Below are 11,265 nucleotides of genomic sequence, written 5' to 3' on the forward strand. Positions count from 1 at the left end.
ATGGTAACCGATCACACCACAGACTAGCCATATATTCTGCTCCCGGCGAGGTTACTAACATGGGTGACCTAAGGGCTTGGGTTGGTAGGTTATACTTATCCACAAATCCTCTTGAGATGTATGAATGCGATGCACCAGTATCAAAAAGAACGAGTGCAGTAAATGACTTAGCCAAAAACTTACCTATTACTGCATCAGGCTGAGCTTCAACCTCCTCGACGCTAACGTGGTTCACCTGTCCCCTGTTGAAAGGGTTCGGCTTCTTCCCAGAACTTCCATTGCTATTTCCATTTTGTATTTTAGGACATTCATTGGCATAATGTCCGGTCTTCGAACACTTAAAGCAAGTGACTTGGCTCAGGTCCTTCTTGGCTGGGGTTGATGGGTTGGTGCGATTCTGGCCATTGCTTCCCCCATTCCCATTACCATTCCTGGTGCCATTGTGATTGTGAGAGCTACCTCCTCCATGGGTATGCTGAAAATGTCCTCCCGGTCTAGGGGTAAAACGTGGCTTCTGCTGAGCTCCTGAAGTGTACTTTCCTTGTCCATACTTCCTCTTGCGATTCTCAATTTGCTGCTGCTTCCCTTCAATCATAAGAGCACAATCTACCAACTTTTGGTAGTTGTTGAAGGTGGCTACCATCAACTGCATGATCAACTCATCATCCAGTCCTTCCAGAAACTTCTCCTGCTTAGCTGCATCCGTAGCGACGTCATCTGAGGCATAACGTGCTAACTTACTAAAGTCCTCCACATACTGGCCAACTGTCCGTCCTCCTTGGCGCAAGTTGCGAAACTCACGCTTCTTCATGGCCATAGCTCCTGCTGAAACATGGGCAGTACGAAAAGCCTGCTGAAACTGGTCCCAAGTGACAGTGTCGACAGGAAAAGTGGCTGTAAAATTCTCCCACCATGATGCTGCGGGTCCTTCAAGCTGAGGTGCGGCAAACTTCACCTTCTCTGCATCTGTGCATCCTGTTGTGGTCAACTCCCTAGCTGTCTTGCGGAGCCAATCATCTGCTACTATCGGCTCGGTGCTACTGGAAAACACCGGCGGATTCAGCCTAAGAAAACGGGCTAAGTGATCAACAGGTGGTGGTGGTGGTGGTGGGTTGTTGTTGTTGTTCCCCTGATTCTGATTCTGGACTAGCAACTGCATCAATGTGTTCTGCTGCTGGATCAACTGAGTGAGCTCCGGTGGAAAGGCAAATCCGGGGTCACGTCTCGAAGGCATCTAAGGGTTTAGAAAAGATGAGATCTAAGAATAGAGGGGGTCTAAAGAGAAAACACTACCCATATGCACATGAGGCAAAAACAAACAATTCACTTCATTCAATCAAACAAGGGCATACAATCGATCTAACTATCGCAAAAAGTGCTCGGACTACTATATTTACATGGTGGACTACTACTACTGATGAGGTGGTCTACTAGAAATATTCTTCGGTTGCAGACTCCATGATATCTGCTCCAGCTTCATCAACATAGTCATCATCGATTTCGTCTGGGTCCGAGTCGGTGTCGTCGATGATGATGTAGTCTTCCGGGCTAATCTCCTTGGGTTCTTCGTCTTTCTCTACTGGCGTAGGGCCTCCCATAAATATTCCAATCTTCTTGATCAGGTCGTCATTCTTCTCCACCAATACTTCAATTTCTTCTTCATAATCTTCACGTGTAGCCTTGAGTTCCTCCTCCAGTTCCTTGATTCTAGTCTTAGCCTTCTTCAGATCTATCATGTCGGCACACATCTGGTTCTCCTGTCATCGAATGTGCTGGTTTAACTCCTGAATAAAAGCTGCAATTGATCTATCCTTCCTGGTGCTGATCATCTCCCAGTGTTCATCTTGGCGCCCGCAAATCTGGTAGATAGTATCCTTGAGATCCTTGCGGTAGACTTCTCCAATGCGTCCCATGGTGATGTGTGCGGCCATGCTCTTTCCTAGATTCCAAGTTGGTGCATCAAAAGAAAACTCTATGGGCTCAGTGACTGGCATGAACGTCCTTCCTGGAACTTGAACTTGAATCATCCATCACTCTTCTTCAGGTAAAGTGGTGTTGTAGGTTCCGATGAAGCTTGGTACTCCTATGTTCAGGTATCTAGTGACTTCCTTCAAGTGACGTCCAAAGGGTGTATCTTCATCCGGTTGCGTGAACTTATTCCTTGCATCCGCCATCCTAAAGAGTAGAAAAGATGAGAGGTCAGAAGAGAAGAGAGTGATCTAGGTCTGTAGCTTAGTGATCGTGTCCTACAGTCAACGTGTGCTCTGATACCATCTTTGTAGCGACCAGACCTCAAACAGTCCGATCTCTGTGCTCCGGTGTCATCCCTGGATCAGTAATGCTGACACCACATAGTACTCGGAGGATTTATAACAGAGTAGCAATCACACACTTATTACATCGAGGGTCTCAATAGAGAACTTATTACAATTAATATGGCTTAAGGCCATCTAATAACGATAAAAGCGGAAGGCTTGGAAGATAAGTGAGTCCATCAACTCCAACGACATCACTGAGTATAGAACCATGCCCTAAAAACTCCTTAATCGTCGTCTGAAAAGTCTGCAACATTAACGTTGCAACCCGAAACGGGTCAGCACATGGAATATGCTGGCAAGGTAACACATAGAGAGTAATGGAATGAAACACTATACTATATGCATATTTTGCTGGTGGAAAGCTCTATGGTTACAGTTTTGCGTAAAGCCAATTTTTCCCTACTTCAAAGGAATAAATTTAATTACTATCATGGTAGTTGTTAAACATTGAAAATGGTTGACAACATTCTCAATCCCAATTAAGCATCATCATTAAACAAAGCCCAACAAAATTAATTTAGGGTAACATGTTGAGATTCACATGATAATCCAAGTACTAGATGCTCAAAAATGTCCATAACCGGGGACACGGCTAATCATGATTAGTTTATTACACTCTGCAGAGGTTTGCGCACTTTTCCCCACAAGACTCGATCGCCTCCGTTTGATTTCTCACACTACAAGGTGTTTGAGAAGACGGATGACCAAGACATAGTCTTTCAGAAGCGCTAGCACCTTATGATCGGGTAGACCGTACCACCTACATGCCCTACATCTGCTAGTCTACCACTGTAAGAGTTCGCACGACTTAGTCAACTATGCTAGAGCCCATAATAGCTTGTGGCTGCACACGGAAGTTTCTAGTATGAAAAATCTCATGATCCCTTTGAGCCTAGGTGACGGTCCAAAAGAAAACAGGCAAGTCCTGGAATACCCAGGTGCCTCAATCCACCCAGATGTGTGTTTAAGTTGCCACCTTAGATAAACCATTAATTAACAAAACTCACATCTGTCATGGATATCACTCACCCAATCCACGTCTACTAGCATAGCATGGCAAAATAAGCAAACACGGAAGTAACTCCCAAAGGTTTGATAATAAACAGGTAATAGGTACTACCTCAACTACTTCCCATCCCACAATTTAATTAGATCCTAATCATGCAATGTGTGAGGATTTGATCTAATGCAATAAAACTGGGTAGTAGAAAATGTATGATCAAAGTGTTACTTGCCTTGCTGAAGATCCGGGAAACCTAGCGATTCGAAATAACAAGCGGCGCACTTCGGGTATTCTATCGCAGACAAACAAACAAGCATACAATAAGTACTCATGTAATGCATAGGTAAAACTCAAATAAGAAATCTGACCAAAAGGTTCAACTTAAGAACTCCGTTTTGCAAAAAGAATCAAATCAAATGAAGCAACGAAAGTCAAACGGCGAAAGAAAACAACTTCGTTCTACTAATCTGGATCTAGGGCAATTTTTACAGCAGCAAAATCTTATTTATGTTGGTTAAACGGATAGAGGGTTTCGAGACGAAACTCCAGGCGCTTGAATCGCCTGATTCCGATAAACGAGCGAAAAGTTATACTAAAACGAAAATCGGATCAGGAATCGCGATCAGGAAAAATCGCGGATTTAATCCGAGAAAAAGAAAAATGACGAACGCTTGCTAAATTAAATAAACCGGAAAAACCGATCTATTTAAAAAAAACCGAAACTAAAAAAAACCGACGGAAAAACCGAACGTTTTTTCGAAAATAATAAAAAGAACCGGCGCGGAAATCGAGGCGGTAGCGGACCTCGGGCGGCGTGTGGCGGCGGCTGCAGCGACACGGTGGCGCGGGTGGCGGCGGGGCACGGGGCTCGAGGCGGGGCTGGCGGCTAGGGTTCGGCCCGGGGTGGGCTGGCTTATAAAGCCTAGCGGGCCGGGAGTCCGGGTCGGACACGGCCCCTAGGTCGGTGCGCGCGTTTTTTTAAATAATTACGCGCAGAAGAAAAATAAAAAGAAATACTAAATGGACTCCAAAAATTCCGAAATAAATTTTCACGGGCTTCTAAAATCAAGCCGCACAAGGTGACATTTATTTGGGACCTAAATGCAATTTTGAAAAACGCACATTTTTCCTAAATTCAAATAAAATAACGAAAAACTCTGAAATAAAATCTTATTTAATTTTATTATTAAATCCTCAATATTTCTTTATTTTGGGAAAGTCATTTTATTCCCTCTCTCATATTTTTGTAATAGAAATAACTGATGATAAAATAAATAAAATTAAATGACCCTATTCTCAAATTTTGAGAAAACTCAAATATGAAAATAACGAAATCCCCAACTCTCTCCGTGGGTCCTTGAGTTGCGTAGAAATTTTAGGATCAACCAAAATGCAAAATAAAATATGTTATGCATAGATGATCTAATGTATAACAATCCAAATTGAAAATTTGGGATGTTACATAGTACCGGTTGTGAAGAACAACTGGAACAACCGCTCAGCCACCGCTCAACCACCGCTACAAAACAGAAGCGAGACACCCTTGTGAGCGGTGATCGAGCGGTAGTGCGCTGATACGTCTCCAACGTATCTATAATTTATGAAGTATTCATGTTTTTATATTATCTGTTTTGGATGTTTATGTGCTTTATTATACACTTCTATATTATTTTTAGGACTAACCTATTAACCGGAGGCCCAACCCAAATTGTTGTTTTCTTGCCTATTTCAGTGTTTCGAAGAAAAGGAATATCAAACGAAGTCCAAATGGAATGAAACCTTCGGGAGAGTTATTTTTGGAACGGAAGCAATTCAGGAGACTTGGAGTAGACGTCAGAGAAGCTTTGAAGAAGCCACGAGGCAGGAAGGCGCGCCCCCCCCACCCTCGTGGGCCCCTCGTGGCTCCCCTGACTGACTTCTTTCGCCTATATATATATCAATATACCATAAAACATCGAAGTACAGAATAGATCGGGAGTTCCGCTGCTAGAAGCTTCTGTAGCCACCGAAAACCAATCTAGACCCGTTCCGACACCCTGCGGGAGGGGGGGAATCCCTCTTCGGTGGCCATCTTCATCATCTCGGCGCTCTCCATGACGAGGAGGGAGTAGTCCACCCTCGGGGCTGTGGGTATATAGCAGTAGCTATGTGTTTGATCTCTCTCTCTCTCTCTCTCTCTCTCTCTTGTGTTCTTAAGTTGGCACGATCTTGATGTATCACAAGCTTTGCTATTATAGTTGGATCTTATGATGTTTCTCCCCCTCTACTCTCTTGTAATGGATTGAGATTTCTCTTTGAAGTTATCTTATCGGATTGAGTCTTTAAGGATTTGAGAACACTTAATGTATGTCTTGCACGTGCTTATCTGTGGTGACAATGGGATATCATGTGATCCACTTGATGTATGTTTTGGAGATCAACTTGCGAGTTCCGTGACCTCATGAACTTATGCATAGGGGTTGGCACACGTTTTCGTCTTGACTCTCTGGTAGAAACTTTGGGGCACTCTTTGAAGTTCTTTGTGTTGGTTTAATAGATGAATCTGAGATTGTGTAATGCATATCGTATAGTAATACCCACGGATACTTGAGGTGACATTGGAGTATCTAGGTGACACTAGGGTTTTGGTTGATTTGTGTCTTAAGGTGTTATTCTAGTACGAACTCTAGGATAGACTAGTAGAGTGCCTGTGCGTTGCCACAGGCTCTTGAAATAGTTTGTAAGAGTTACATGTTAAATTCCATATGTACAAACAGATAACACAAACATAATTATTAAATAATTGAAGTCCATTTTTGCAATGTAAATTGATAACAAAAAGAAAGATTAACGACATGTCCATGTAACAAACTGAGCGATGTTCCAACGAAACATCTATTACAAAACTATCAATATCTAGATGATGCGCTTAAGAAATTCTTTCACAATATCAGGAAAGTTTCCTTTAGCTTCATTCCCACGATGTTTTAGCAAGTATAATAAAAATCGCTTCCTCAATTCATACCCATCCTGCACAAACAATATATGTAATTAGTATGAAAATTTCACGCCGAAGATCTTAAAACATGTAACGGATGCGTTGCCACTGGCATTTAAAAAAATACTGGTTGCATATATAATCATAACACATGTTAATTTTCCAGCTTGGTTATTCTGATAATCTTGCTTGTACAATTATAATAGTTACGATAATCACCTAGGAGTTTTAATTTTTGGAAGGAAAAACAACAACAATCATTAGGCCCTTAAGAGATCACGACATGATTCTGAATCTGACCGGCTACAATATATATCCTTCCTAATATTCAGATCTAGTGGGAAAAACTACTACCCAACAATATACATATAATATAATTGAAAATATTTTCTGCATTTGCTAAATAATCATGGGAACAGAAAATGACTTGGGGCTTCAGGATCCAATAGTATATACACAGGCTCGATGCGACGAAGCTGGCGAAGAACATCGAGATGGTTCCAATGTAGGATCTATCTCGATTTTAAGGGACTTTTGCATGCCCAAATCGCCCCGGGTCTATGCTGTTTTTGAGAACCTTCGCTTGAACAATCACTGGAGAATGTAGCACATGGCAACAATGTAACTGCACGAGAGCTTACTACTGCCCCCACACACAAATTGCAAATCACGGCAATCAAAATGGGAGACTTAAAGTGCCGACGTAATATTTTGTACCTTTGAGAATCTCTTTGGTAACAAAGATGAAAAGATGGAGATATAGTCAGTTCATTGTTAGACTCATTAACAATAACAGTGATGGGTAAAAAGAGAGGCCACCTATAATCCCCATCTTTGTCTGATTTACCTGAACAAAGGCTACATAAGGAAATATACCAACCCAGAACCAATGTGCACCAGCTTCGTACAGAGTTTCTGAAAATGTAGATCAGAAAGAAAAGCAGATTGTCATATACCAATCAACTTTTCATTCTTAATTTGCATGGGATCTCCATTGCCTACGCTGCCCGTCTTCACTCCCAACGGCCTCGCTCCGCCTCCACGACACCTCGTACGACCGCCGCATGGTGTCGCACCACGGATGATGCTCCACCTTCTGCATCCTACCTCTGGTCCCTGCTCCATGCTCGCCCATGCTCTGTGGCCTTCGCCGCGCTCGCGGTCCTGAGCCACCGCCACCCCTGACTGATCTCTTCCTCTCTCTCGATCTAGCAAGGTCATGGCTGGAAAGTCAAAGGCCTCTCTCCTTCTCGATTTACTGAGCCCATATCTTGAAAGTCTGACGGTGTGTTTGGATTGAAGTCAGACTTTAACTGATGGATTCCCTGACTTTTCTCTGAGTTAGAAAATCCTAGGCCCGCATGATTAACTAAAATGCCCCATTCTTTAACCCTAGGCCACGGGCCTTTTGTTGTATAAAACTCAGTGAATTTTTTACCTCTTTCAACGACATCATCTCTACACCAATGTCACATATGGAATTTTTTTTGAATGTCGACATAATCCATCTTTATCTCTCTTATACACTACAAAAATAAATAAATATATTAAGAATATATATAAACACACCTTTTGTATTATCATGCGTAACAAATATATTAAGAACCATTATTTGTATGCATCTCTTATGATTGTTAAAACTCGATACATTTTTGGTCTGTTCCATTATAAACATGACTTTTTAGGGTATCTGATGTTTTCAAATATACTAAAATATGTGACATTTTCCTCATACCAAACTACCGCTTTCCATATATCACTATATAAAAGTATGTGACATTTCTCTCATAGCAATCAAACGTTTTCCCTAAAAAAATGTCGCTCCTTTTCTTCTTATTCTAAAAGAGCAATTCACTCTCTCATTCTCTCATCGCATGGCACAACGCTCACCCTCATATCGCATTCCACAACAATGCTCAAACTCATATCTGACCCCTCTAGCTTCTCTCCTCCCTGATGTTGTTGGCATCAAGGAACGCCACGAAATTCCAGCGTCGTGTATCCTTCTGTCCATAGTGTCGCCCTCCCCCTCTATGCCATCCTAGTGCGATTTCCCAGTGCCAACCACGGGCGACCACCACAGCGTGTTTTGTTACCGTGATATATCACGTGATCCTTACGCCTCCTCTCAATGCACACATGAAGTACAGTCTACTATTTGATTCGTAATTTTTTTCATGTTTATAGCCGATCACAATTTCATACACATATCCGCCATGGGGTGTAAGAAGGCAATTAGCAAGTTAGCAAACGGACCGAAAGTGAATTTATTCGCGTATTGAAAAAAATAAGAAATCAGGATTTGTGATTGGATTGATGATATTGATACAATCAGTCAGGGAATTTAATTATGATGCCATCTCTTTGTAGCAAGAAAGATCAAGATTTCACCTTGTTATTTTAGTGACATATGTGTTTGGAATTTTAAGCTACTTCTTCAGGTCAACAAAGAGTAAGCTAATAATAAAAAGAGTATGATGTCTCCCATTTACAGAAAGGTGAATGTGGGCTTGTGCTTGTTCATATGAAGGTGAGTTTGCCTCCCATTTATGGTCTTAAGCTGGAGAGTAGAGGAACTGACATAGACATGTCTGATTGTGGACATGTTTTCTATTCCGGCAATTTCAGTGGCATATTGACAGGCTACAACAGTGGGCTACCATGGGCGCAGCTCACCCCATTCTCAAAATAATTATGCAAATCTCATATGGTAAAGTCCAAGGACGCCCAAAAATCTATAGTGGAAGTGAAATAATGCTATTGTTTTACCTTTGAAAGGGTAGCCTGGCAATATGATAATCTAAACTGTAACTTTAGACACTTACACGCACCCTGGGTACTGGTCATCAATAAATTTTCTCCGGTCAATAGTCAGTAGTTCAACTGTCCAGAAAACATAATTATTAGAGGATTGGAGCGAACAAACACGAATTAGTTGATCATACTCGATTGTTAGAGGAGTTGGGCAGGAAATCAAGTGACCAAAAAACCTGAAATGCAAGCAAACCCAGAAAGCATGGCTTGTCAAAGAGGTGAGCGTCGGTGCCAAATGCTTCATGTCATCCTGTCCAAGTTTGAGAAATAAGCAACTCTGAACTCCATTGAAAACATCCTTTTAAAATATTAAAACGGATGACACAACACATAATCGGTGTTATTTGTGAGGCTACCTTTTTTCAGGAATGGATCAGAGAATTTCTAGCTTCCCATATACATCAGTGCAAATTAATCCGAGGAAAAGCAAGTGAGGGTACCTTTTTGTGTGAAGCTAGTGAAGGCATCAAGCTAAGTGCAACAAACTTTTCCTCAACCACGCACACATATATTCCTTTATGTATTGATGAACTAACATGCACCACATATCTCCTATCTAAATTTTACGGCTCGTCATCTATATCTCTACTACCTAAAATCACTCTAGCCATCTGAAATTAGATGTCAATAACCAGTTGACTTGCCTCTGAAGTCTACCGTGATACATACAATTTATAGTAAATTTAACATGAAGCAAACCCCAATTACAGGGAAAAAGGAACATTACTTCTGAGAGTACATGAATTAGTAACACACAATTTTCTTTGTCTGGTAAAACATGTATTCAACTAGTTGGAACCGGGACCAAGACGATTACAGACTACATACTACAAACGTCACTTACACCCACCAAGTCTTGAAAACTTTGGATATAAGTAGTATGAACTTTAAGGGGCGCCAAATCCTCAGTGCACCCCTCGCTCCCGTGCTAATCTAATAAAAAAGAAATCAGAAAAAGATGCAGGTTTGGCCCCCTATCCTGAAGCTACTACTGTGCTCTCTAGGAACATAGTTTGAGAGACGAAATAAACAGCAGCAACATTGCAGTCAAGGGAGGTTCATGTGTACGTACCAGATGTACTCGGCGACGACCGCGTTGGTCTCAACAACGAGGGCCAAATCCTTGAACCTGAACGCTCCTCCAGGCACCGAACACCCTTGCTCCCTTAGAGCCGATTCTGGATTCTCGTTGAAATCTTAATACAACAGCAGAAACTGCTACTTTTAGTCAGAAATAAATGCAATTCAAAACATGTTGTGTTAGGCTGCTAGCAATTGATCAACCAATATAGATTGTCTTGATGATGTTGTTGTAGTTGAGAGCCACCAACTCCCCACGGACCCAGGACATCTGATCGGACGCCTTGCCATTCCGCCACCCACCACTGCCTATATCTAATGAAAAATACATTAATTGATACTGAACCAAAATGTTTTTGCAATATTTTACCAACATTCACGTGAATGCTGGCATGTTTGATAACTGAAGATGTTATAGAGGGATATTAAATACAACCAAAAAAAATCTAGTCATGTTAATAGAATTTAGTACATAAGTTAGAGCATGAAACATGAGATTTAGTTACACTCATATGTGGTGAAGTTGTGGCATTTTATTCCGTTAAAAAGGATGTCGTGTACTTTCTCCGTCCGGAATTAGTTGGCACTCAAACGGATGTATCTAGCACTGAAATACATCTAGATACATCCATTTGAGCGTCAACTAATTCCAGACGGAGGGAGTGGGACTGAAGATCAAACTTTAGTTATACAAGTAGAATCTTCGTTTTCATCTCACTTTGAAGGAATAACAAATTGACATTGCACATGGAAAAGGAAACCAAATCAAGAAAAGCATGCAAAAAATTTTATTGCAAAAAAGGTGTAAGATAGGGGTACCTGTCATTACTTGCATGCACCTCATTGTCATCTCTCTCAACTGATTATAACCTGGCATCTGAGAAGACGAAACATGCAATTGTAGGAGTTAATGGCACCTGCTCAGTGAGCAAAATAAAGGGAAGCAAGTCATGGTCCACATGTGTATCAGCCAAGCAAAACTGAACGTTCCCAGCAGCACTGCCGCAGAAACACATATGTGAAAATCATTAAGAGGACTGGAAGATATACTAAAACAAATACAAAAAGGAAAT

Source organism: Triticum aestivum, chromosome 7A (genome assembly GCF_018294505.1).
Source record: "Triticum aestivum cultivar Chinese Spring chromosome 7A, IWGSC CS RefSeq v2.1, whole genome shotgun sequence".
NCBI classification, from domain to species: Eukaryota; Viridiplantae; Streptophyta; class Magnoliopsida; order Poales; family Poaceae; genus Triticum; species Triticum aestivum.